General features: G+C 39.0%; 2 pseudogenes; both read right to left on the bottom strand.

Moving 5' to 3' along the window:
• Positions 1 to 265: 265 nt before the first annotated feature.
• On the bottom strand, positions 266 to 2,356 carry LOC149223937 (aldehyde oxidase GLOX pseudogene; annotated as a pseudogene).
• Positions 2,357 to 13,104: 10,748 nt separating this feature from the next.
• On the bottom strand, positions 13,105 to 20,120 carry LOC149223936 (aldehyde oxidase GLOX pseudogene; annotated as a pseudogene).
• Positions 20,121 to 27,679: the final 7,559 nt, after the last annotated feature.

The raw sequence follows: 27,679 nt of genomic DNA, 5'->3' as shown, positions 1-27,679 counted from the left end.
TAAATAACTAAATTTTTTTAAAAATGATCATATTAGAGGATGAAAGTATATAAATAAAAATGTATTTTTTTATTATTTAAGTTATAATTTTAAGTATATAAATAGATACAAAGTTTTAAAAAATCTAAATATATATTAAATTCTATAATCCTTAATTATATTTACAATTTCAAATTTTCGTTTTATCTTTTATTTGAAGTTTCATCAAAAACATTCTACTCTATGTTTGGAATTTTTCACTTGTATCATGATTTCTCTCTGCGACTTTCTTTGACTTGCAACAGTCTCGCTTCATTAAGCGCTCTACATGTGTGGTTTCCAATAGACATTTCTAAATTCAATGAAGAAATGAGCAAATGTCGCTCCCACACTATCTACAAAGGGAAAAATTAATAATCCCTGGATGATGATTGCAGCCGTACCCATTTGCCATTACTGGGAATGCCGGCATTTACAACGAACAGAAGATAGTAACCGGGAGGAGCCAGGGCCTTAGACAGAGGAGCAGTAACCGAGATCTGATAACAACTGGCAGACCACAAGGCTCCGGCAGAAGATTCAGGAAGATACACCAAGTCGATAATACCCAACTTGAGCAACCTCTGGTTCATGGAATAACTGTGCGTGGTAAACGATGGTGCCAGAATTGTGACCGAAACCCGGTCCAAGGAGCTTTTCAAGAAGAACCTGAACGTAAAGTTAGTACCATATCCCATGAGGTTACCAAACCCGAGCGACAAAATGAAAGGGCGGTTCATCTGAGAATTCAAATAAGGCGGAGAGAAGGCCTCCAGGGTGAGGTTGGTGGGGTACAGCACACCTGTAAAATTGTAGAATATGTTGGGATTGCTCCCACCCACGAGGACCCGGCCGTCGGGCATCACATGACAAGCTGAATGGTACATTCTGGGGATGCCAGAGGGTCTGAGAATCTGAAACGAATGAGAATCAGGGTCGTAAAGGAGAGGATTCAGAATGGGGTCACGGGCCAGGAACCACCCCGCGGTGCCGTTCGAAGCCCCGTTGATAATCAGCACGTCTCCTGTAGGAAGAAGCAGCATATCCCCCATGACTCTGCGCATCGGCATGTTTTCCATTGCCCAACGCGGGTCCTGGTCGGTGATTCTCAGTCGCCCACAGGTTTCGGAGGCGGGCAGAAACAGGCCCCGGTTGGCTTCGGAAAAGGCGGAGTCATTACCCGCCCCACCGCAGATCATGACTTCGGCGTCTCCAGCTAGGGCATCCAGGGGGAGTAGGACGGAGGACCCGGAGCTCGGGTAGTTCCGCGGTCCACCGGGCATGTCCGGGTATGACCTTACGATTCGGTCGTTGAGGTAGTCGAAGAGAACCGATCTGGTGTTGGCGAAGATGAACAGGTTCCCGTCCGGTGCGAGGTGGACGAAAGGATAAAGATTGTTCTCTGCACTGTCCCTCGTCTCCTGTAGGAACGGAAATGTGAAGATGACTGACCCGCTTTGGCCCGGCGCCTTGGGGACGAACTCATAGCTGAACTGCCGCCGCCCGCCGACGACGATAATTCGCCCGTCGGGTAGAATCTGATTCGTCGCATACCATCTCCTCCTGGCCAGGCCACCCGGGTTCTCGATCCAGTCGCATCCCTCGCACGGATTGAATATTCTGACGACCCGGTCTCCGTCATTGTAGCCACCGGTCTGCACTAGCCGGCCGTCCGGCGCCAGTGCCCCCGACGAACACCATGTGTCCGTCTGAATTGTGAGCGGGCGCACCCGCTTCTTGTCGATGTCATACTCAATGGAATGCGCCCAGCAATCCACCGGGAGAGCAAGATCGTTCGGGTCAATCCGGCATTTTCCCTGCGGTAAGCTCATATTGGAAGGGCCGTAGTCCGAGCGGTCGAAGATTATGATTTTGTTATTGGGCAGGAGCGCCATGTGCATGGCCGACACGCCGGAGTTTGCCACCAGAAGCTCCCATTTGCCGCCGGGTTGACTCTCCGCTGCCGCGGGCCTGGAATTAATCAAGAAGAATGATGTGGCGAAATACATGAGAGCCCACATGAGCCCTCCCTGTGTCCTTACTGATCCCACCAGCGGATCCCAACTTGTTGCCATCGTTTGTGCAAAATCTTCAAGTCATGATGTCAGTTAAAGTCAATATATCTCATGAAACAGCCAAATCAAGAACTTCAAAATTTGATTACAGGAGATGATCTGATATAATACCATGCTATGCAGAGTCGGGTCTTCTCATATTAGCCAAAGGGTCGTGTAAAGCTCTGAACTGAAGTTACTCTTCTGATATTAGCCAAAGTGTCGTATAAAACACTGAACAAAGGCTATATACTAGCTAGCACTTTGCGCTTGTGTATGGGAATCCCAGCTATCTACCGCCTTCATTGTATGGAAGCAAGGGACCATCGAAGGAATTTAAGATGATGAGAGTAATGTATATCACGTGCGACAGATATCACGGCTGCAATTCCTTTCACCACCGATCTCCGACAAATCATAACTTCTTCGTTTAACACTGATTTAAGCCGTACTATGCCTTTTTTTTCCATTGAAAGTCATGAAATTCTGGTTAATGGTCAAAATTTATAATTTTAGGGGTATTAGATATTTTTAATGATGTTAAATGGATTTAAAACCTAATTCAAAAACTGTCTTTTACATGATTTTTTGAAAAAATTTACCCAACAATTTGTTATCCTCATCTTTTATTTATTTTTTTAACTATATTCAATATTTCATCAATTACACATACTAATCATTTATAATTTATTAAGAGTTGCCACATGCTCGTTGAATTTGGTTAGATGGAAGAACGATAGTACTCCCAGCTATTAAAGTTACCAAACTAAGGTGTCGGATTGCATTTTTTTAAATTAAAAATCCGATTGCAGACGATCGGTGGCTTGTGACTTGGTCATTATAAAATTGGATTGCCGATATTATCGGTGGCTTGTGACTTTATAAAAATAATATTATCGGTGGCTTGTGACTTTTTTAAAAATTTGGATTGCCATACTATCAGTGTAAAGACAAAAATGTTAAAAATGCTAAATCCCACTCAAAAATATTTGCTTCTCTCAAATCAAGTCACATTATAACAAATAAATACCAGCAATGTTTAGTAAAGGTGCAAAGTAGACCGAGGAATGAAACATTTGGAATATCATCTTGATACTAAGAGAGTCTATTAAATAATTTAAACAAATTAAAAAATAATTGACACAAGATATATTAGTTTAGCTTTAATATTGTGGTTTATTTTTTTCACTATTTCAAACATGGAATTTATACAGAAAATGAAAATTTTCATAATCGATCTTAAAAGCCTATATATACGTGCATTTTGTCATTTCAACTAAAAAGTAGACAAGTTTCAGAATTTTTGTGTCAATTTGTATCACTCTTTACAGATCCATACTTTAGTGAACACTTGGGAATGGGTAGCCCTAGATTAAGATGAGTAGCTGAAACTTGCATTTTGACATCTTAAAGAGGAATTGGGCTCCTTCAATGGTCACAGTAAGCATTCCTAGCTCATGCAAATCTAAGTGAGCATCTCTCAATCCCTGTATATCCATATTGATACTTTATTAAAGCCATTCTCGCTATATATTCTTGAACCCATTCTCATCATGCCAATGTTTGTATTCAAACATCCAACACAAATCAAACCCAAAAGAAATATAATTGTCCACACTAACAACAGAATTGACATAAGGATTACAGGGAAACAATGATGTAATAATGATTCTCTTTTACGAGGAGAACATGATGTAACCCTAAAAGACATATCTAGAGGTTGGGGTTTCTAAGGATGCTATCTTTGAAAGCCAAATCATTGAGAGTGGTTGGAATGGAACCATTCAATTGGTTGTGAGATATGTTGAAAATGACTAACCTCAAATTCCCCAATTGAGAAGGGATTTCCAAGTAAATTTTTTGACAAGTCTAAAATGCTTAAATTTGACATAGATACATGTTGACTAGTTGTGAGAGAGATGTGGTAATGACATTATCCCTTTTGCAATTTCCCAAACAAAAAATTGTGATCAAGTTGGAAGATATTAATGGAACTCAAGCCTACAAACGCATCAAGAAGAGGCCTAGAGAGTTGGTTGGTTATTACTTGCCCTGAAATTAACAAGGTTATTCAGTTGTTCAATCTGTGAAGGAATGATTGCACTGAACAGATGGTTAGAGATCTCCAAACATTTCAACTCTTTTGCTCCACCAATCTCTATGGGAAACTGGCCTTCAAACATATTATTATAGATCTTCAATTCTCTAATATATTGAGAGTTTCATAACTTCAAAAGGAATTAGCTACCATAAACTTACACATCAACAAAAACACCTTCATTATTAGCTACATCACTATCCTCCAACCATTGCTATCCAAAAACGCCCAACAAAAAACCAAATATTCTCAATCTCAATAACAATAATAGTATTTAATAGGTGTACGATAATAGTATTTAATAGGTGTGTTGGTTCAATACAATGTATGTATTCTCATTATCGTTATTGTTAAGAAGGGATTGGATTTGTATATTTCTTAGCAATCACTAATTTACTATTATTTATAATAAAGTTTTTTGTTATTTGAAATAGTTTACTATTATTCATAATAAAGTTTTTTCAATTTGAAATATTCATAATAAGGTTGTATAGGTAATTTTGACTTTGTATCAAAGAATTATTTTTCCATTTGAAACATTCAAAAAAACATTAAAAATACCATTTTGAATTTTCAAGTAATATCACCACACCTAACTTCACCATTTACTCCACTATTTGTTTGATATAATTGAATTTTACTTTAAATAAAATTTGGAATCATTTTCCAAATCAATAACCATACTGTGAATATCACACCCCATTAAGGGCGTGGGCTCTTATTTGAATCCAATATACCACATAAATGTTATACCTTGATTGTTTCCATAGAGACTTTATAGAAACAATGTATTATGTCTTTGTACAAAATTGAATAACCCTTTGTTACCTCATGCATTTCTATGATACAATGTTTTCTATCATAGGAATTACTCGACCTTCCCTTGTCCACGTCATCACCAATGTTAGAGTCAACAAAACCATACATTTGAAGCTTTTTCTGGTCTCTTTATGATAACAAATACACCAAAACCATACATTTGAAGTTTTTTCTTGTATCTTTATGATAACAAATACACATTTGTAATAAATAATTAGTTTCTAAGTGGTAATATAATTAATTTAAAATGTGATAAAAATTATTATAAAATTTAATAATATCATGTATGTCGTAAAAAAATTGTATATTCAAACTGCATATTATAATATGTTAGAATAATTGATTTGAATCTAGTTTACTTATTAATGGAAATAATAAATGATTGATGAAATCACGAAGTATAAAAGAAAAAGAATTCAATCATACGTAACACAATAATTTTTTGGGGAAAGTCACAACTAAAAACCTCTGCTATCTCTATATTGCATTAATCACGATTAACCTTTGCACTATTTCAATCTATCTCACTGCTTCCTGGACAAGCTCAAGCCAATACTTAGCCAATTCTGCGCCTACCAAGCTCTTATTTCCTTGCGTAGTTTCCTTGCGCAGTTTCCTTGGTTCTGCAGTTACACCCCACTAAATCTCTAACTAATTCCTACATCAGTTGGAACTAGTTTAACTGATTTTAACTCAGTTAAACTGAATTACATAATTACAACTCAAAATAAACTCAACAAGAACTCCCTAAAAAAATAGAAAACGCTCTACATAACTTAAATTAAACCCTCACCTATTATAATATTATATATGGTAGAGAAGAAACCAAAAAACATATCATTCATAAAACTAATACATGGTTTATAAAGACACACCGAAAAAAAAACCAAAAAATATAAATATGACACGGGTTTGTTAGGATAAACTTAGCAGATCTTTTTACGGAGTAACATTTTCTTCAACATACTTGTATTTCATAACACCATATAGCACACTGAAACCCTTCTTAAATAGTGACCACCTCCATATTGACTTCCCTGCGTATATGATTAATAGAGATATCCATAAGGCTTCCCATGATATGAATAATAAATAATCTCTGAGTATGAATAATATCCTTTAATAAACTGGTTCGACACACTGTCACCACGTTTGAATAAATGCACCAGAAACACTCTCACACTGCGTTTATAAGAACGTACCAGAGCCACGTGATAACACTCAGGAATTTACTCCGTTAACCCATTCACGTTTGAACAAATTTCATGTAAATATTTACCGCTAGAGTGGTTTTAATTGTTAAGCTTATGTGCGTTTTGTTTGTTTTTTTAATCAAAATTTTATATAAGTTTAAATTCATAGCTGTAGAATATGGGATCTTTATGTAAATTGCAGACTAAGGGAATATCTCATAATCTGATGAAATTCGCCGAAAAGATATGGTTTCCTCGTAGACTTTTCCCTCGTAAAACGCTCTGAAACGCTGTTTTACCAAAGCGATACTCACTTATAGGAAATCAAGAGACTCCTTCAAAAAGGAAATATAGCTAATACAGCCAATGGCACTTCACCTTACTTTTCTCTTAATTGGGGAATTGTATAACTCTCGAGATACAGATAAAGAGTATGAGTTTCGGAATCGGCATCCAGGTGAAGATATATTCATATAGATATCTCAAAAATGATTTTTATTCAATGACTAATATTTTATTTCACAAATAAATAAAAATTGTGCATTAATATTATTGACTTAATAGGCTCATTTTACAACCTAGTATGATGAAGATGTGTAAGTTTTTCCATCTGCCTTAAAATTAAAATTAAAATTAAAAAATATTCTCTAATAAAAAAACAAAAATAAATATGTCATGATTGTTTAGTAAGATGTTTAAATCTTATAGTTTTCAAAAATATTTGAACCAAACTATTTGAATATCTATGTTAACTAGTATTCACTATACAAAAAGACTAAATAATTTTATGCATGTTTATTAAGTTTTCCATATGCGATAATCTAATTTCAAATCAACTTTAAAAAGAGGTAAAGTAATTAGAAGTAAAAAAAAAATGTCAATAAGTTGTTTAAGGCTTATACTTTTCAAAAATATTTCAAGAGGGTATTTAAAAAATATTTGAACGTCTATGTTAACTAATATTGATTATACTTGCCCTAATGGGGGTAACCAAACCTCCACAAGGAGTCAAATGAGTAACCCTTGGGACCTCCTTCAGCTCCACGGGCACATTAATTCTACATCATTTGAAATCTGGGTATTCACTCCGCGGGTACGAGGGAAGATCTTGCTCTCCCTGTGGATAAATTCGCAGGCAGGTTTGGAACGCAAGGCAGTGTTGAAGCTTGGGCAATGAATTTTGGCAAGCGAGGTGTGTAGGTCTGCATCCATGGTGGCTCCCTGGGGTTCCCACCTTGGCTGAGAGGTGTTGTGGAGGTTAGAGGCTCTATGACGGTTTGGAATTTATCATTTGCTCTATCCTTGGGACTCAGGCATGCGAAAGGGCGCCACACTAAGTTGGATCCAAGATTTAGCCTGTCATTGGCTCGCGCATCCTCTCTCCAGGCATTCAAATCTCTAAGTGGGGTAAGAAATTTGTCTCTCTCAGCTTCTTTGCTTGTTTGTATGTTCCGAAGATTTCTTATCTGGCATTGGGTGAGTGCGAGGTTACAGGCTCTTCGTGGTCTCTCCTAGACGTCTCCTGGTGTGAGGATGAGTTTGAGGTGCCTGGGGAGCGACCCGTGTGTTCTTTCTTGTTTAATTGTGGTTGTGTTGTTTGTGGTGGAGGGCGATTAGGGTGGTGGACTTCGTTTTTACCGCTCAGCCTTCAGGTTTGGGAAGTTCTTTGTTTGTGTTGCTTCAAAGGGCAAGTAGCGAGTGTCCTGGTGCAGTCTTCTCCTTTCGGTTGGTTTTGTGGTTCTGGTACTTGTGTTGGGTTTTGCGGGTGCTTTATTGGTTCTCCTTCAAGGGCTTGCCTCTAACATCTAATCCACTCAGTCCTCTTCTCCATGCCCTCGTCGTAGGGTGGGCAGTGGTTTCGGGGGAGGCGTCCTGGGCCTAGTCTTAGTGTGTCCTTGGCCAATTTGGGTAGCCGAGAATCCGAGGACATTGAGACTCTCTCTCTAGCCCATTCGCCTAGTCATGTAGTAGCTTCGATCACCATGGAATCTATAGTTGAATAACTTCGACACATTCAAATTAATATGGATATTCTCATGACCACTGGTATGAAGACAAAAACGAAATTATGGCTTACTTCAATGACATTTAGTATAGCCCGAATAAAATTATAGAGCAGTTGGATAGTCTTCAGTGCCATCATCATCGTACGAATGACCATCTTCGCAATCTAGAAGCGAGGGTGGAACCAATGTTTTAAAACTCTGACTCCGACTCCGACTCGGTCGAGGATCAACTCCGACTCTGACTTCGACTCGGTATCGACTCGGCCGTCTCGATTTCAATGACTCAGACGTTATAAAAAATACATTAAATGTTTATTTTTTTATTAAAAAACATAATTTTAAAGATTTTCATTCATGTTTCCAAACACACAGCATTATAATATAGATGGAAGACAACATATGATCAAAGTAAGCTTCTGAACCAATCCATTATATCCAAATGGCACCCAGTGCACTGTCCAGTTGCAATACATAGTCAACTGTCATACATGATCAAAGACTCAAAACAAAAAACACATAAGCAAAGAGGCTAGAAATGGCCTCGACAACAAAAGTAAACTGTGACCAGACTCTAGTACTACTGGCTAGTAGCTACTGCCAGAGGAGCCAAGATCATGTCAATTAATCTCTGGATCATCATCAGAGTCATACAGGGGGCCCCATGGCTCCTCCTCGTCATCATCATCTCCAACTGCAACTATAGAAGTGGTACCACTAGCAGGTTGTGCAACTGTAGCAGATGCAAGCTGAGATAGAGAAGATATGCGGTTGCGCTTTTGTCGTGATTGAGCAGAGGAAGCGCCTGCAACTAGAGTCCTTGTTGGCTATGAGACTGAGGCTGGTAGTACAGGTGGATCAGGATCTGCATTCAACTGAACATCATGTTCAACTAATGCCTCAATATCTAAATCCAAATCAAGATCCTCATCAGGATCAAACTCTATTGGATGACTCTCCACTACCCAATCTGATGTTGGATCAACGTCTTCCAACACAAAGGGATCTGAATCAGGTCTTTTGTTCAGCAATTGGTTTCATCTGAGCCGGACGTTGTATTGGACATAGACTAGATCATTTAACCGTTTTTTATCCAAACGGTTTCTCTTCTTTGTGTGAGTCCTTTCAAAGACAGACCAATTGCGCTCACACCCAGTAGCACTGCAAGTTTGACTCAAAATACGAATTGCAAACTTCTGCAATTTAGGACAGTGGCCACCAAAAGCCTCCCACCATTGTACTACAAAAAATATAGGAGTGTAATGAGTTAGCTCAACAAAATTACAAATTATATCCAACTTTGAAATTATAAACGATTTAACAAAATTTAAAAAAAAAAAAAGTAAAACTATTAAGAATTTGAAAATTGAAATTTTTGTTTACCTGGCTCATCTGCTTCTCTTGCAATCTTTGCTAGGTTCTTCCCAAAGGTACCTGAGGCATTGCTGAAGGTTGTGACCTGTTAGTGTATCTCCGACTGATCAGACTCCAATGGGGTCATACGATCAATGCATTCAATCAGTCCATCTCTGACCTCCCCCCTCAAAGCTCCTAACTCCTTAGCTTTATAATGATACTGTGGGTTCAAAAAATACCCAGCTGCATGTATAGGGCGATGGAGTTGATTTTTCCATCTTTCATCAATGATTGCCCAAATGGGCCCATACTTAGCCACTCTATCCTTGTATTCCCTCTTTATTTGCTCCTTTGCTTGATCCATAGCCTCATAAATGAAGCCCATAGCCAACCTTTCCCCATCCACCAACCGCAACACCTTAACTAATGGCTCAGCAAGCTTCACAATCTCTGCTGCCTTTCTCCAAAAAGTTTCTTCTTTAACTTTATTTTTCAATTCTTTGCCTTCCAGTTTGTTAGACCAATTGCTTTGATTCCATTCATCACTGGAAAACATCTTTTGTAAGTTTCTATTTTGGGAAAGCATAGATTGCAATGTCAAAAAATGAGTAGCAAATCTAGTGATGGCAGGCCTAATAATATCCTTGCCCCCAGTGTGTTTCCTCATGAGGCTCAAAATCAATGAATGATTGTAGATAAATTTTGCTATGCTTTTGGCATGATCTACAGTGTTTTTGACCCAATCTATTTTTCCAATATCCTCAAGCATGAGGTCTATGCAATGTGCAGCACATGGGGTCCAAAAGATGGTCTTGTGTTTTTCCTCTAACAATTTACCAGCAAGAACATAGTTAGAGGCATTATCTGTGATGACTTGAACAACATTAGCCACCTCCACCTCCTCAACAACCTGATCCAATAGCTAAAACAACAATTGCCCATCTTTTACCTTATCAGATGCATCAACTGATTTTAAAAACATGGTTCCCGGTGGGTAGAAGACAAGAAAGTTTATGATGGTATAGTTTCTTTGATCAGTCCATCCGTCTGACATGATGGTACATCCTATTCTTGCCCATGAGTCCTTGGAATCTTTCAAATACTCATTAATGGAGTCAATTTCTTTCTGCAAACGATACCCCCTTAGCTCATGCATAGTAGAGCCTTTGAAGCCTTTTCCAGCAGCATGTATGGCATCAAACATAGGCTCATAATACAGTGAACGGGAAGCATTGAAGGGGATATCAACATCATACCACCATCTAGCTATGTACTCACAAGCAGACTCCCTCAATTCTTTCTTCCAATGGTCATCTAAATTGGGTTGAATTTGACTTTTACTAACTTGATGACCATGTGCATCTGATAGAGAGGAGGGAGTGAAATAACTTTGGATAGTCATATCACCCTTTTTCATTCTACCCTTTCGCTTATCTTGAATAGAACCAAAAGAGGGAGGAACATATTGGAAAGGGTTGGATGCATCAGTATGAGGGATAGAGGAAGAACCCTCAAAATCATAATTGGAGTTGGTAGCCATCATTTTTTGTATCTCCCTTTTCCTCCCAATTTCAGCCTCTAACTCTCTTTGCCTAGCCTTATCTTCTTCAAACTTCTCAAAGCTGGCCAACAATTGCTTCCTAATCTCCCCAATTTCTGGTGAGGTACATGGATTAATTTGGCCTCTAATCCCCGCCAAGTGTTGTTTCAGCCTATTAATGCCCCCAAGAAATTCCTTAATTTTCCTATGGCAAAATTTGCATTGCATTTGACTATCAACCATTTCAACATATGCCCAAGCAGGATCTCTTGCTCTAGGTGCCATTTTTTTACTAGGAAACAAAAGCAAAACAATCTGAAAATGAAAAAAAAAAAACATTGATTCAATGTTCATTTCTTTCACAAAAAACACTCTTTAGGCTTTCTAGATATGCACCTAAAATTTAATAAGCAAAAACAGATTTGTAGAGGTGAAATAAAATACCTCCAGGCACAAACTACCTCCTCAAGCTTGCTCCAAGAATTAACTCCTCAATGCTGCTCCAAATGGCTGTCCAAGAAGCTCCTCACTCCAGCTACAATGCTTGCCCAAGACTCCTCACTGCTGCTCCAAAAACAAACTCAAGAACTGCTCACTAACTCTCACTAAAGTTCTCACTCAAATGCATGAGATGGCTGTGAGAGAATGAGAGCATTTGAGTGTGTTAAATAGGGTTTGGGAGGGGGGAATGGACCCCAAATAGCATTTAACTAATTTATAAAACACATTGGAGTCCCCAACAATTAGCTAACACTTAAAAAAAAATTAAAAATATGAGAAATCGCATTTTTTTGGGGTTACAAGCCACAGTTAGTGACTCGGACGAGTTGACCGAGTCATGGCTGACTCAGCCAAGTCATGCAATAACTCGGCCGAGTCAGCCATGACTCAGTCAACCAAACTGGTTATTGGGCCGGGTCAGAATTTTTTGGAGTGACTCAGATCAACTCGACCGAATTTTAAAACAATGGGTGGAACATATTGATTTCCATATGCATGATCAAGTCAGTTTCTCAGCAGCCTTATTTTTTTTTAATTTGAGATATGCTAAGGCTAGAAAGCCTCCTGGAAATAATGCATGTAAGTTGTCTTTTTTGGTATCAAAAACTCTGGTCGGAATGAGAGAGTGAGGATTGCCGAGATGAACTCGATAAGTTGCATCTTGTTGAAAATCTAATGAAAACAAGTTTGAAAAATAAAAAAATATTGATTATACTTAAAAATATATTTTAATGTGTATAATGTACTCTATATAGCATTTAAAAATACCATATAAACAATATGGATTGTATAGAAAGATTTTTTTTTCAAATTTTACACTTTAAAATAAGTTTACACTTAAATAAATTTGATTTTTCTAGACTCATATCAGAACCGCTGTTAAAATAAATCTATACTAAATTATACCTATTATATTATTCCATAACTAATCTCTTATTCCACGAACAAAAAAAATATTGTACACCAATCTAAAAATAAATCTATACTAAATTACACCTATTATATTATTCCATAGCTAATCTCTTATTCCAAGAATGAAAAAAAAATTGTACACCAATCTAATATTTAATTTAACTGTTAATATTATTACATCTAACCATTTTACGGAGCTCTATACAGTTAGGTGAACTTGGGTTTTGTCTCCTAGCCCAGATCACGAGTGTTTACTATTCCCAAAATGTCTGTATATGCAATATACATGCATGAATTAATTATGCCATTAGACATGAACAGTCACCAATTCTGACAAAGCTCGGCCCTCGATCATGAGCTGTAAATCAAATTGTATTACCCAACAAAATAAATTACCTCCCAATCGATATTTTTAATTTTTATGTTTTGAATTAGAAGCCGGAGAACCCACAGTATTAACCATTTCTTTAATCAACGTTTCAAATCCCATTCGGGATCCATCATCAGGGCAAACTTGAAAGAAGAAAGAAGAAGAGCTTTAATGAGGGTTTAAATAGTTTTTAATAGAGATATGTCTGATAGTATATGTCGGTTGTTTGATTAAATCATTTTATTTATTTATTAAGCAACGACTGATACTAAAACCAGGTGTAGCAGAGGTCTGTATTCTTGATATTTCTCGTACAAGACTATAAGTAATCACATATTTACTTTGGATGTATTGATGAGCCAGCAAGAGGATCCAAAAGGAATAACTGTGCGTTGTAAACGATGGTGCCAGAATTGTGACCGAAACCCGGTCCAAGGAGCTTTTCAAGAAGAACCTGAACGTAAAGTTAGTACCATATCCCTTGAGGTTACCAAACCCGAGCGACGAAATGAAAGGGCGGTTCATCTGAGAATTCAAATAAGGCGGAGAGAAGGCGTCCAGGGTGAGGTTGGTGGGATACAGCACACCTGTAAAATTGTAGAATATGTTGGGATTGCTCCCACCCACGAGGACCCGGTCGTCGGGCATCACATGACAAGCTGAATGGTACATTCTGGGGATGCCAGAGGGTCTTAGAATCTGAAACGAATGAGAATCAGGGTCGTAAAGGAGAGGATTCAGAATGGGGTCACGGGCCAGGAACCACCCCGCCGTGCCATTCGAAGCCCCGTTGATAATCAGCACGTCTCCCGTAGGAAGAAGCAGCATATCCCTCATGACTCTGCACATCGACATGTTCTCCATTGCCCAACGCAAGTCTGGATCGGTGATTCTCAGTCGCCCGCAGGTTCTTGAGGTGGGCAGAAACAAGCCCCGGTTGGCTTCAGAAAATGTAAAGTGATTACCTGCCCCACTGCAGATCAAGACTTCGGCGTCTCCAGCTAGGGTGTAACGCTCTACAGTTGATACCAACGAGCGCGCGCTCCACCCGCTCCAAAAAATCGACTAAGGCATGAAAACTAAGCATGGGCGACCAAGGACGACATATATAATATAGGCGATGTTGGCGTTCATGTTTATAAGGGCGAGTCGAGGAGGAGCTCATCCACAAGCCGACCGAGGTAGCGATGGCAAACGGAGGATGGGTTGAGGGGCAGTCCCGCACCATGGGCGGGCCGACCTCCAAAAGACATAGAACGATTGCTTGGACGCGTCGATTGGAAACATAATTAGAGAGTCGACCAAGGGCGTAGCTCTCCACGAAGGAAACATATATACACACGACGAAGGATGGCATTTTCACCATCGAACTTGGCTCGATCGAACAAGAGAGAAGTGTGCAAAAGGGAGATAGGAGTCGCAGCAAAGGCGTAGGTCTATGTGCCCACTTGTTGGGCAACCTACACGAAGCTCGCACGCGGTTGTGTTCGGTCGAGGCACGGGTGGACGGCACGCTAGGGCGCCTGCCTGCCGGAACGCTGAACAAGTTTTGGATTGTGTTTTGGGTGTGGATTGTGCACGGGTGCGCCCACCCGTTCGGAAAAGAAAACTTGTGTTGGGTTATATTTTGGTTAAGTCACGGTGAGACCACCATGCGCTCTTCCACGGGTGGGCACCCGACTTGGGTGTAACGCCGATGGAGCCAAGCTCCCGGTCATTGTACAAACTCTCTCATATATAATAAAATATTTCTCTTGCATATGATTGTGTTCATGCGGTTGTTCTATGGTGTCTTTATATTAATGGTTTCCGCACATTAATATGTTATTCATGTTTTATGATGAATGTTAAGGCGTAGTTCATAAAGTAACATAACAATTGTGAATGTTAATTAATTAGGCGGTGCCGCACCCGACCAATTTAAGGAAAAAATAATTGGGGGCATGAAAAGTGGTAACAGAGTAGGTTCACGGGGAGTGAAGTCGTTGCTTGATGAACGCAGAGAACAGACATGTATGCAAGGAAAAGTTATGGAGAAATCGTGGATGAACAGTCTGGGTTTCGTGGACTTGATGGTTCATGGCAAGACCATTCAAGCTCTGGTGGACACGGGGGCCACTCATAACTTCATGATGACACGGTTAGCAAAAGAGGTTGGACTGATGATCTTCCCATCGAATGTGGAAGTCAAGGCAGTGAAATCTAGAGCTAAAGTGGCGAGTTTGGCACACGAAGTGCCTGTGCAAATAAAAGACTGGAAGGGTCAGTTGGACTTCACAGTGATGGAGATGAACGACTTTGATATGATACTCGGACAAGATTTCTTGAAGGGAAACAAGGCAATTGTTGTCCCCTTCTGTGATGAGGTGGTGCTGGTTGGACAGTCACAAACTTGGACTTTGCCCACTCATAGGCAAAGGAGGGAAGTCAAGGTGCAGCATGTTTCGGCACTGAGTTTGGAGAAGGCTATGAAGGAGTCAGATATGGAGACATATGCGGTGATGTTCAAGGGATTCGAAGGTGATGAAGTGGGGACACTTGTTCCAGCCGAGATTTCTGAGGTACTGACCAAATATGCGGATTTGATGCCCGATGAGCTACCAAAGAAGCTTCCACCAAGGCGTGCAGTGGACCATAGCATTGAGCTTGAGCCAGGAAAGCAACCCCCGACTAAACCACCTTATCAATTGTCAGGACCTGAGTTGGAGGAGTTGAAACGACAGTTAAAGGAGTTAGCTGATGCAGGTTTCATCAGACCTTCAAGGTCCCCTTATGGAGCTCAGGTATTGTTCTAGCAGAAGAAGGAATTGAATGAGCTACGGATGTGTTGTGATTACCGTGCATTGAACAAGCAAATGGTAAGGAACAAGTATCCTTTGCCATTGGTTGTTGATTGCTTTGACAAGCTTGCAAAAGCCCGAGTGTTTTCCAAGCTGGACTTGAGGCATGGGTATTATCAGGTGCGGATAGCTGAAGGAGATGAGAAGAAGACCGTGATAGTAACAAGGTATGGTAGCTTTGAGTTCCTTGTTATACCATTCAGGTTGTGCAATGCTCCTGCTACATTTTTCACTTTGATGAATGATGTCCTACGACCATACTTGGATTCGTTCGTAATAGTATACTTGGACGATATAGTGGTGTTCAATGAAAACATGGAGGATCATAAAAAGCACTTGGTGATGGTCTTCGAGGCACTAAGGGCAAATCAGTTGTTCTTGAAGAAGTCTAAGTGTGTGTTTGCTCAGACCGAGATTCCATTCCTTGGGCATATTGTTGGTCAAGGGTACATATGGATGGAGCCCAGCAGAGTCAAGGCGATCGAGGACTAGGTTGAATCGAAGAATGTCCATGAGATGAGGGTGTTTTTGGGCATGACCAACTACCAACGGAAGTTTTTAGAGGGGTACTCCAAGGTAACATCATCACTGACAGACCTATTAAAGAAAGACAAGAGGTGGAATTGGACGGATAAATGTCACGCGGCATTTGATGATTTGAAGAAGAGGATGGTTACAACACCAATACTGAAGTTGCCTGACTTCGAGAGACCGTTTGAGGTACACACTAATGCTTTGGATTTTGCCATAGGAGGGGTTCTTATGCAAGATGGGCATCCAGTGGCGTATGAGAGTCGGAAGTTGCAGGATAGAGAACGAAGGTATCAGGTCCATGAGAAGGAGATGATTGCAATCATTCATTGTCTTCATGTGTGGAGGCATTACCTGATTGGGAAGTTGTTTGTTTTCAAGATGGACAACGTTGCAGCAAGTTATTTTGCATCACAACCGAAGCTTTCTGCGAAGCAAGCTCATTGGCAGGACTTCTTGGCAGAATTCAACATGACTATCGAGTATAGACCCGGAAGACACAATGCGGTAGCAGATGCCCTCAGTAGGAAGGGACAACTTGCAGCATTGGAAGGAGAAGACCGGGCAGCTAGGAGTAGGATTCGAGTTCAGATGTTAGAGGAGATGCAGAATAAACTCAAAGAAAGTGTTGAAACCGATACTTTGGTGCAGAATATAGTGAAGCAGATAAAGGAGGGGAAGACACGAAAGTTCTTTCTACGAGATGGGTTCTTGTTCTTTGGAAATCGACTCTATGTTCCAAAGTCATATGGGCTCAAGAGGCACCTTTTGAAGGAGTGCCACGACTCACCATGGGCTGGCCACCCAGGGATGCGTCGTTCTTTGGCATTGTTGGAGAGAGGATTCTTTTGGGAGAAGATGTGAGAGGATGTAGAGGAGTATGTACATACGTGCATCATTTGTCAGCAGGACAAATCGGATACTTAGAGGCAAGGAGGACTATTGTAGCCTTTACCGATTCCTGAAAGACCATGGATGAGTGTCTTGATGGACTTCATCACTCAGTTGCCACAGGTTAAGGGGTTTAATGGGATAATGGTCGTGGTTGATTGTTTTTCCAAGTATGCAGTCTTTGTTCCAACAAAGATACCTTGTGGAGTCGAGCGGATTGTGGAGTTGTTCTTTAAGAACATAGTGAAGTATTGGGGGATGCCGTTAAGCATCGTGTCAGATAGAGATCCGCGTTTTACAGGTAGATTTTGGACCACATTGTTCAAGTTAGTCGGGACAGAATTGTTGATGAGTTCGAGTTACCATCCGCAGACAGATGGACAGACCGAGAGGATCAACACATTGTTGGAGGACTACTTGAGACATTATGTGACGGTTGATCAGAAGAATTGTCCTGAACTCTTGGATATTGCTTAGGTTAGCTACAATATTCAAAAGAGTTCTGCGACGGGGTACAATCCATTGAGTTGGTGAATGGGCAGATGCTGGTTGCACCGCATACCGTAGTGACAGGAGGTTTCTTGAGGAGTCCTCATGCAAAGAAGTTCATGAAGGCTTGGGATGAGACCTTGGAGTTGGCACGGTTGCGCTTGCACGAAGCTGCAAGGAGAATGAAGAAATGGGCTGATCGAGGAAGACGGGATGCGCACTTCAGTGTGGGAGATATGGTGTTTCTTAGGATTACTGGGGAGCAGTTTCAGCCAGCCAAAGGGACTGCAAGAAAACTGACACAGAAGTATGAGGGACCATTCCGAGTGAAGAAGAGAGTGGGGGAAGTTGCTTATGATCTGGAGCTTACGCACCATATGCACATGAAGCATCTGGTTTTTCACATGAGTCAATTGAAGAGATGCATGCTTGATGCTGATCATTCAGAGACAGTTGAACCACTGAGAGGACCAGCTGGGATTGTGGACAAGCCATGACTGCAGTTGGATAATATTTTGAGCTTCAGAACTACAGGGATTGGTTGCCACATGAAGCGGGAATTTCTTGTCAAATGGAAGAATGCAACGGAGGAAGAAAGCTAGGAATCAGAGGACTCACTTTGGAGATGGAAGAAGAAGATTGAGAAGTATGACAGGAAGCTTCCGAGGAAGTCAGGATTGTCGAGGGAGATAATGATTTCGAGTGGGGGAGGATGTAACGCCCTGCGGTTGATACCAACTGGGTGCACGCTCCACCCGCTCCACAAAATCGACTAAGGCATGAAAACTAAGCATGGGCGACCAAGGACGAAATATATAATATAGGCAATGTTGGCATTCATGTTTATAAGGGTGAGTCGAGGAGGAGCTCGTCCACAAGCCGACCGAGGTAGCGATGGAAAACGGAGGATGGGTTGAGGGGCGGTCCCGCACCATGGGCGGGCCGACCTCCAAAAGACATAGAACGATTGCTTGGACGCGTCGGTTGGAAACATAATTGGAGAGTCGGCCAAGGGCATAGCTCTCCACGGAGGAAACATATATACACACGACGAAGGATGGCATTTTCACCATCGAACTTGGCTCGATCGAACAAGAGAGAAGTGTGCAGAAGGGAGATAGGAGCCGCGGCAAAGGCGCAGGTCTATGCGCCCGCTTGCCGGGCAGCCTACACGAAGTTCGCATGCGGTTGTGTTCGGTCGAGGCACGGGTGGAGGGCGTGCTAGGGCACCCGCCTGCCGGAACGTTGAATAAGTTTTGGATTGTGTTTTGGGTGTGGGTTGTGCACGGGAGCGCCCACCCGTTCGGCAAAGAAAACTTGTGTTAGGTTATATTTTGGTTAAGTCGCGGTGAGACCACCGTGCGCTCTTGCATGGGTGGGCGCCCGGCTTGGGTGTAACGCCAGTGGGGCCAAGCTCCCGGTCATTGTACAAACTCTCTCATATATAATAAAAGATTTCTCTTGCATACGATTGTGTTCATGTTGTTGTTCTATGGTGTCTTTATATTAATGGTTTCCGCACATTAATATATTATTCATGTTTTATGATGAATGTTAAGGCTTAGTTCGTAAAGTAACATAACAATGGTGAATGTTAATTTCTTAGGCAGTGCCGCACCCGGCCAATTTAAGGAAAAAAGAATTGGGGGCGTGACATAGGGTGTCTAGGGGGAGTAGGACGGATGACCCGGAGCTCGGGTAGTTTCGCGGTCCACCGGGCAATGACCGGACAATTCGGTCGTTGAGGTAGTCGAAGAGAATCGATCCGGTGTTGGCGAAGATGAACAGGTTCCCATCCGGTGCGAGGTGGACGAAAGGATAAAGATTGTTCTGTGCAATGTCCCTCATCTCCTGTAGGAACGGAAATGTGAAGATGACTGACCCGCTTTGGCTCGGCGCCTTGGGGACGAACTCATAGCTGAACTGCCGCCACCCGCCGACGACAATAATTCGCCTGTTGGGTAGAATCTGATTCGTCGCATACCATCTCCTCATGGCCAGGCCACCCGGGGTCTCGATCCAGTCGCATCCCTCACACGGATTGAATATTCTGACGACTCAGTCTCCGTCATTGTAGCCACCGGTCTGCACTAGCCGGCCATATGACGCCAGTGCCCCTGACGAACACCATGTGTCCGTCTGAATTGTGAGCGGGCGCACCAGGTTCTTGTCAATGTCATACTCAATGGAATGTGCCCAGCAATCCACCGGGAGAGCAAGATCGTTCGGGTCAATCCGGCATTTTCCCTGCGGTAAGCTCATATTGGAACGGCTGTAGTCCGAGCGGTCGAAGATGATGATCTTGTTGTTGGGCAGCAACGCCATGTGCATCGCTGAGACACCTGAGTTTGCCACCAGAAGCTCCCATTTGCCGCCGGATTGACTCTCTATTGCCACGGGCCCAGAATTAATCAAGAAGAAGGATGAGGCAAAATACATGAGAGCACACATGAGCCCTCCCTGTGTCCTCACTGATCCCACCAGCGGATCCCAACTTCTTGCCATCAAATGTGCAAAATCTTCAAGTCATGATGTCAGTTAAAGTCAATATATCTCATGAAACAACCAAATCAAGAACTTCAAAATTTGATTACAGGAGATGATCTGATATAATACCATGCTATGCATACTAGTCGGGTCTTCTCATATTAGCCAAAGGGTTGTGTAAAGCTCTAAACTGAGGTTACTCTTCTCATATTAGCCAAAGTGTCGTATAAAACATTGAACAAAGGCTATATACTGGCTAGCACTGTGCGCTTGTGTATGAGAATCCCTTCCCTTGTTTGGAGCAAGGGACCATCGAAGGAATTTAAGGTGATGAGAGTAATGTATATCACGTGTGATAGATATCACAATTGCAATTCCTTTCACCACCGATCTCCGAGATTTCATAAGTTTGATGTGCACTGATTTAATACCAACACTTTTTTCCTCTTATTTCAGAGTATAATTGTGTGGTGTTAAGCTCGAGTGGAAATGATGGTGGAAATCGAGTATGATTTAATAAAAGCTGAGATAGGTTTTTTGAAATTGAATTGGGGTAAATTAGTAGAAATATATTTTAAATATAAATGGAATATGAGTGGAGGGATTTGTTTTTAGAAAATTTAATTTTTTTATGAATTTATATTATTTAAATATTTTGTATAGTTATTTAATTTTTTTATTTTAAAAATTTTATTTAAGTTTGTATGATTAAAATTTCAATTTTAATAACGCATGAATAAAATTACCCATAATACTAATACTAAACTGTAAAAATAAATCTACAAACTCAATTATAGATTCAATAATAAAAAACAATTTCTAATTATTTAGATTATTAAATCAAAACAAAAAAATTAATTTTTAAAATAAAAAATTAAATTAAACCACGTATCAATATCCCTCTAGATAACCCACGGGCCAATACTACCAATAATTTGTAATTTGACAAGGACATAAACATCCTAGAATACTAAACACCTTATCCGAAAAATATAAAAATATCTACCCTCATGCTGCATGAGAGCATCAGAACAGGGCAATATTAATTTATAAAACAAATGAGAGCATTGTGAAACTTTATCATAACGCATAATTCGATGGACCTTTCACATAAAAACAATCACGTGGTACGGATACACTGCTACTTGGTTATGACTCGAGAGCAAGTTATGACTTAGAAGGAAACTACCATTATGTTCATCATTTTTTTTTGGGGGCAAAGATACATTAAAAAATTTATAAAGTCATAATATTGATGGTGGTTAATTTATGGGATAGAATGAAAAGTATATGATATTAAGGGATAAATTATTTGGTCGAGTTCTTGTTATTAAATATCTTGATTATTGTGGAGTGAGGTTATGAGGTCAAATTTCTTCCATGTCTTTGAAGTTATGTTTTGCTAATTTAGTGTGCGAATAGATCCTAGATTTTTTATGGAAATAAAAATAATGAAAAATATATAATTATATTGAAAAATAAAATTTTGTAAAATAAAATAAAATAAATAAAAATTATATATATAATAAAAAATAAAATATATAATTAAATATTATTTATAGTTTTATTTTTCATTTTTTAGTTTTTATTAAAAATATTAACCTATAAAAATAATAATAATATGTAGATGAAAATAATAATATCAGTAATTGAAAAAATATATATAATTTTATTCACTAAATTTATAATAAAATAATATAATAACTATTCTTACTTACAAAAATTATAATAGTATTTAATAGGTTTGTTGGTTCAGTACAATGCATGTATCATGTCATGTATGTATTTTCATTATTGTTATTGTTAAGAAGGGGTTGGATTGGTACATTTCTTAGCAATCACTCATTTACTATTATTTATAATAAAGTTTTCTTATTTGAAATAGTTTACTATTATTCATAATATTAAAAAGTTATTTGAAATATTCATAATAAGGGTGTATGGCTAACTTTGACTTTGTATCCAAAAAATTATTTTTCTATTTAAAACATTCAAAAAAACATAAAAAATACTATTTTGAATTTTCATTTTGAGTACCATCACCACACCTAACTTCATTTATTTGATATTGTTGAATTTTACTTTAAATAGATTTTGGAATCATTTTCCAAATCAATAACAATAGTGTGAATGTCAGACCCATTAAAGGCATAGGCTCTTATATACCACATAAATGTTGTAGCTAGATTGCTTCTATAAAGACTTGCTTCCATAGAGACTTCATAAAAACAATGTATTATGTATTTTTACAAGATTAAATAACCATTTGTTATCTCATGCACTTCTATCATACAATGCTTTCTATCATGGGAATTACTTGACCTTCCCTTGTCCACATCACCACCCATGTTAGAGTCAACAAAACCATACATTTGAAGTTTTTTCTTGTATCTTTATAATAAAAAATACACACTTGTAATAAGTGTACATTAATGTATGAGAATCTTAAATAGTTATTTTCCAAGTGGCAATTTAATTAATTTAAATATGATAGAAATCGTTATAAAACTTAATAATATCATATATGTCATATATCATTATGTAGAAATTATCATGTATGTCATATATCATTATGTAGAAATTATCATGTATGTCATATATCATTATGTAGAATTTTTTTGGAAATTCAAACTACATATTGTAATATGTTAGAACAATTGACTTGAATCTACTCTACTCATCAGCCTAAACAATAAGCATAAAAGAAAAAGAATTTAATCACACATAACACAATAATTTTTTGGCCAATGCGGCAACTAAAAACCCCTGTTATCTCTATATTGCATTGATTAGAAAATAAGAGAGGATTACAATGCTTTTCTCAACCCCGACCAACCTTTGCACTATCTCAATCTATCTCACTACTTCCCAGACAAGCTCAAGCCAATACTTAACCAATTCTGCTACCCCTGCCAAGCTTCCTTGCCCAGCTTCCTTGGGAATTAACCCATATTTAGTTGAGAAATTCCACAAATATGAATTGTGCCATCCTCATGACCTTCCTATGATTGCATGCACCACTTATACAATTCAGAGGATTATACAATTGATAGTACATTGTCCCTAAACTACAATCTCAATTGAGTTATACAATTGATAGTACATTGTCTCTAAACTACAATCTCAACTGAGTTTTTTTTCTGATCTCACATACATGAGTTAATTATGAAAGAATCTTCATTTCATTGTTGATCACTACAGCTTACACCCCATTATTGAATCCTTCCACTAATTCCTACATCAGTTCGAACTAGTTTAAGTGACTTTAACTCAGTTAGACTGAATTAAATAATTACAACTCAAAATAAACACAACCATCCCACTATTGAATCTCTCCACTAATTCCTACATCATTTGGAACTAGTTTAAGTGACTTTAACTAAGTTACACTGAATTAAATAATTACAACTCAAAATAAACTCAACCACCTCATTATTGAATCTCTCCACTAATTCCTACATCATCAGTTGGAACTAGTTTAACTGACTTTAACTCAGTTACACTGAATTAAATAATTACAACTCAAAATAAACTCAACCACCTCACTATTGAATCTCTCTACTAATTCCTACATGAGTTGGAACTAGTTTAACTGACTTTAACTCAGTTACACTGAATTAAATAATTACAACTCAAAATAAACTCAACCAGAACTCCCTAAAAAGTGGGAAGTGCTTTCCATTGCTAAGTTAGACCCTCACCTAATATCATATATTCTGAAGAAAAAACCAAAAAAATATAAAAATATCATTCATAAAACTAGTGCATTGTTTGTAAAGACACACAGGAAAAAACAAAAATATAAATAGTAATGATACAGGTTTATTAAAATAAATTTAACAAACCTTTTTCCGGAGTAACATTTTCTTCAACATACTTGTATTTCATAACACCCTATAGCCCACTGAAACCCTTCTATGGTGTCCACCTCCATATTGACTTCCCTGTATATGTGATTAATAGAGACATCCATAAGGCTTCCATGATATGAATAATAAATAATCTCTGCCCAACGCTGGATACATATATCCTTTAATAAACTGGATCGAGACACATGTCACCGCGTTTGAGTAAATGTACGAGAAACACTCTCACACTTACGTTTATAAGAACGTACCAGAGCCACGTGATAACACTCAGAAATTTACTCCGTTAACCCAATCACGTTTGAATAAATTTCATGTAAACATTTACCCCTAGAGTGGTTTTAGTTGTTAAGCATATGTGGGTTTTGTTTGTTTTTTTAATCAAAATTTTATATAAGTTTAAATTCATAGCTGTAGAATATGGGATCTTTATGTAAATTGCAGACTAAGGGAATATCTCATAATCTGATGAAACTCGCCGAAAAGATCTCGTTTTCTCGTAGACTTTTCCCTAGTAAAACGCTCTGAAATGCTCTTTTAGCAAAGCGCTACTCACTTATAGGAAATCAAGGGACTCCTTCAGAAAGGAAATAGCTAATACAGCCAATAGCACTTCACCTTACTTTTCCCTTAACTGGGGAATTGTATAAGTCTCCAGATACAGATAAAGGGTATGAGTTTCGGAATCGGGATCCAGGTGAAGATCTATTCACAGAGATATCCATATATAGTTTAGTCATCGTGATACAGACCTGTGCATTCAGTATGCAGAGGTCAATTGTTTCTCCTCCTTCTTAACGGTCCCATTCCATGACAATCTCTAAATCTGCGATCTACATGAGTTTAGTATAAAATATATACACTTTTACAAATTTTAGTAGTTAGTTTGGCAGTCAAATAACTGGTCAAGGATCTTTATTTTTAGGATTCGTCTAAAGAGGTGGAGGAATTGATGGGACGGCTAAAAGTGGTTGGAATCCGGGTAAAAAATTTCAAAAATCTTGTAGAGGCAGTGCTTGAATTGTGTTTTTGATGTTGAGAATGGATTCAGCACTATCAAAAACATCTAAAACACCCAAAATTTTGAAATTTAACAACTATAAATTGGATTTACAAAAATCCTTACCAGATTTTTTCTAAATATCACCGGAATTTCCATAACTTTCAGGCCAACTCCTCTACCTCATTAGACTACCGCAAATACTTAATCCCACGACAAAAATAAAAAAATAAATCTCTTACGTTTGACGTTTGATATGAGTTTGGGTGTACACTTAAAAGTCGATGATTATTATTATTATATCTGAGCATTATACAGAACATTAATTCAGTGAACACTAATTCAGTGGGTAAAATATGGAGCATTGTATGTATTTTGATTGCAGATTTAGGAAATGCGTCAAAATCGGTTAAAATGTGTATATTTTAATAAATTTTAGTAGTCAAATAATTACTTAAATGGTTTTTATTTATTATTAATATTTTATTTTACAAATAAACAAACAAAAATTGTGCACCAATATGATTGAGTCGATAGGCTTATTTTACAACCCAGTATGATGAAGATGTATAAGTTTTTCCATCCGCCTTAAAATAAATAATAAAATAAAAAATATTTTCTAATAAAAAACAAAAATAAATATGTTATGCTTGTTTAGTAAGAAGTTTAAACCTTATAGTTTTCAAAAATATTTCAACACAACTATTTGAAGATCTATGTTAACTAGTATTGACTATACCAAAAAGGCTAAATAATTTTATGCATGTTTATTAAGTTTTCCATATGCGATAATATAATATCAAATCAACTTTAAAAAGAGGTAAAGTAATTAGAAACTAAAAAAAAAATGTGAGTAAGTTGTTTAAGGCTTATACTTCTCAAAAATATTTCAACCCGTTATTTAAAAAATATTTGAAGATCTATGTCAACTAATATTGATTATACTTGCCCTGATGGGGATGACCAAACGTAGACAAGGAGTCAAATTAGTGACCCTTGAGATATTTGAAGATCTATGTTAACTAATATTGATTATACTTGCCCTGATGGGGGTGACCAAATGTCTACAAGGAGTCAAATTAGTGACCCGTGACCCTTGGGACCTGCTTTAGCTCCACGCACACATTAATTCTACATCATGCAAAATCTGGGTATTCACTCCATGGGTACGAGGGAAGATCTTGCTCTCCTTGTGGACCACGCACACATTAATTCTACATCATGCGAAATCTTGGTATTCACTTCGCGGGTACGAGGGAAGATCTTGCTCTCCTTGTGGACCATGCACACATTAATTCTACATCATGCGAAATCTGGGTATTCACTCCGCGGGTACGAGGGAAGATCTTGCTCTCCTTGTGGATAAATTCGCAGCCGTGTTTGGAACACAATGCAATGTTCAAGCTCGGGCAATGAATTTTGGCAAGTGATGTGTGTGGGTCTGCATCCATGGTGGCTCCCTGGGGTTCCTGCCTTGGCTGAGAGGTGTTGTGGAGGTTAGAGGCTCTATGGTACGGTTTGGAATTTATCATTTGCTCTATCCTTGGGACTCGGGGACACGAAAGGGTGCAGAACTGAGTCGGATCCAAGATTTAGCCCGTCATTGGCTCACGCTCAGCAAAATCCTCTCTCCGGGCATTCAAATCTCTAAGTGGGGTAAGAAATTTGTCTCTCTTAGCTTCTTTGCTTGTTTGTATGTTCCGAAGATTTCTTATCTGGTGTTGGGTGGGTGCGAGGTTGCAAGCTCTTCATCGTCTCTCCTAGACATCTCTTGGTGTGAGGATGACTTTGGCGTGCCTGGGGAGCGACCCATGTGTTCTTTCTTGTTTAATTATGGTTGTGTTGTCTGTGGTGGAGGGCGATTAGGGTGGTGGACTTGGTTTTTACCACTCGGCCTTCCAATTTGGGAAGTTATTTGTTCGTGTTGCTTCAAAGGGCGAGTGGCGAGTGTCCTAGTGCAGTCTTCTCCTTTGGGCTGGTTTTGTGGTTATGGTACTTGTGTTAGGTTTTGCAGGTGCTCTATTGGTTCTCCTTCAAGGGCTTGCCTCTGACATCTGATCGGCTCAGTCCTCTTCTCCATTCCCTCGCCGCGGAGTGGGCAGTATTTTCAGGGGAGGCATCCTGAGCCTAGTCTTAGTGCGTCCTTGGCCAATTTGGGTAGCTGAGAATCTGAGGACACTGAGACTCTCTCTCCAGCTCATTCGCCTGGTCATGTAGTAGCTCCGATCACCATGGAATCTATAGTTGAACAACTCTGACACATCCAAATTAATATGGATATTCTCGGGACCACAGGTATGAAGACAAAAACGAAATTATAGCTTACTTCAATGACATTCAATATAGCCCGAATAAAATTCTAGAGCAGTTGGATAGTCTTCGGTGCCATCATCATCATACGAATGACCATCTTCACAGTCTAGAAGTGAGGGTGGAACATATCGATTTCCATATACATGATCAAGTCAGTTTCTTCGCAGCTCCCCCTTTATATGTTGTCATCAATTATGCCTTCTTTTTTGTTAATAACATATATGCTAGAGCTAGAAAGCCTCCGGGAAATAATGCATGTAAGTTGTCTCTTTTGGTATTTTCCAGTCCCCAATCTCAAAAATTCTGGTCGGAATGAAAAAGTGGGGACTACCGAGATGAACTATGTAAGTTGCATCTTGTTGAAAATCTAATGAAAACAATTTTGAACAATAAAAAAA

Source organism: Pinus tabuliformis, chromosome Q (genome assembly GCF_031772625.1).
Source record: "Pinus tabuliformis cultivar Carrire ecotype Pingquan chromosome Q, CPIR1, whole genome shotgun sequence".
NCBI classification, from domain to species: domain Eukaryota; kingdom Viridiplantae; phylum Streptophyta; class Pinopsida; order Pinales; family Pinaceae; genus Pinus; species Pinus tabuliformis.
The sequence above is the reverse complement of the archived record's forward strand: the minus strand, read 5'-3'. Positions and strand labels throughout refer to the sequence as shown.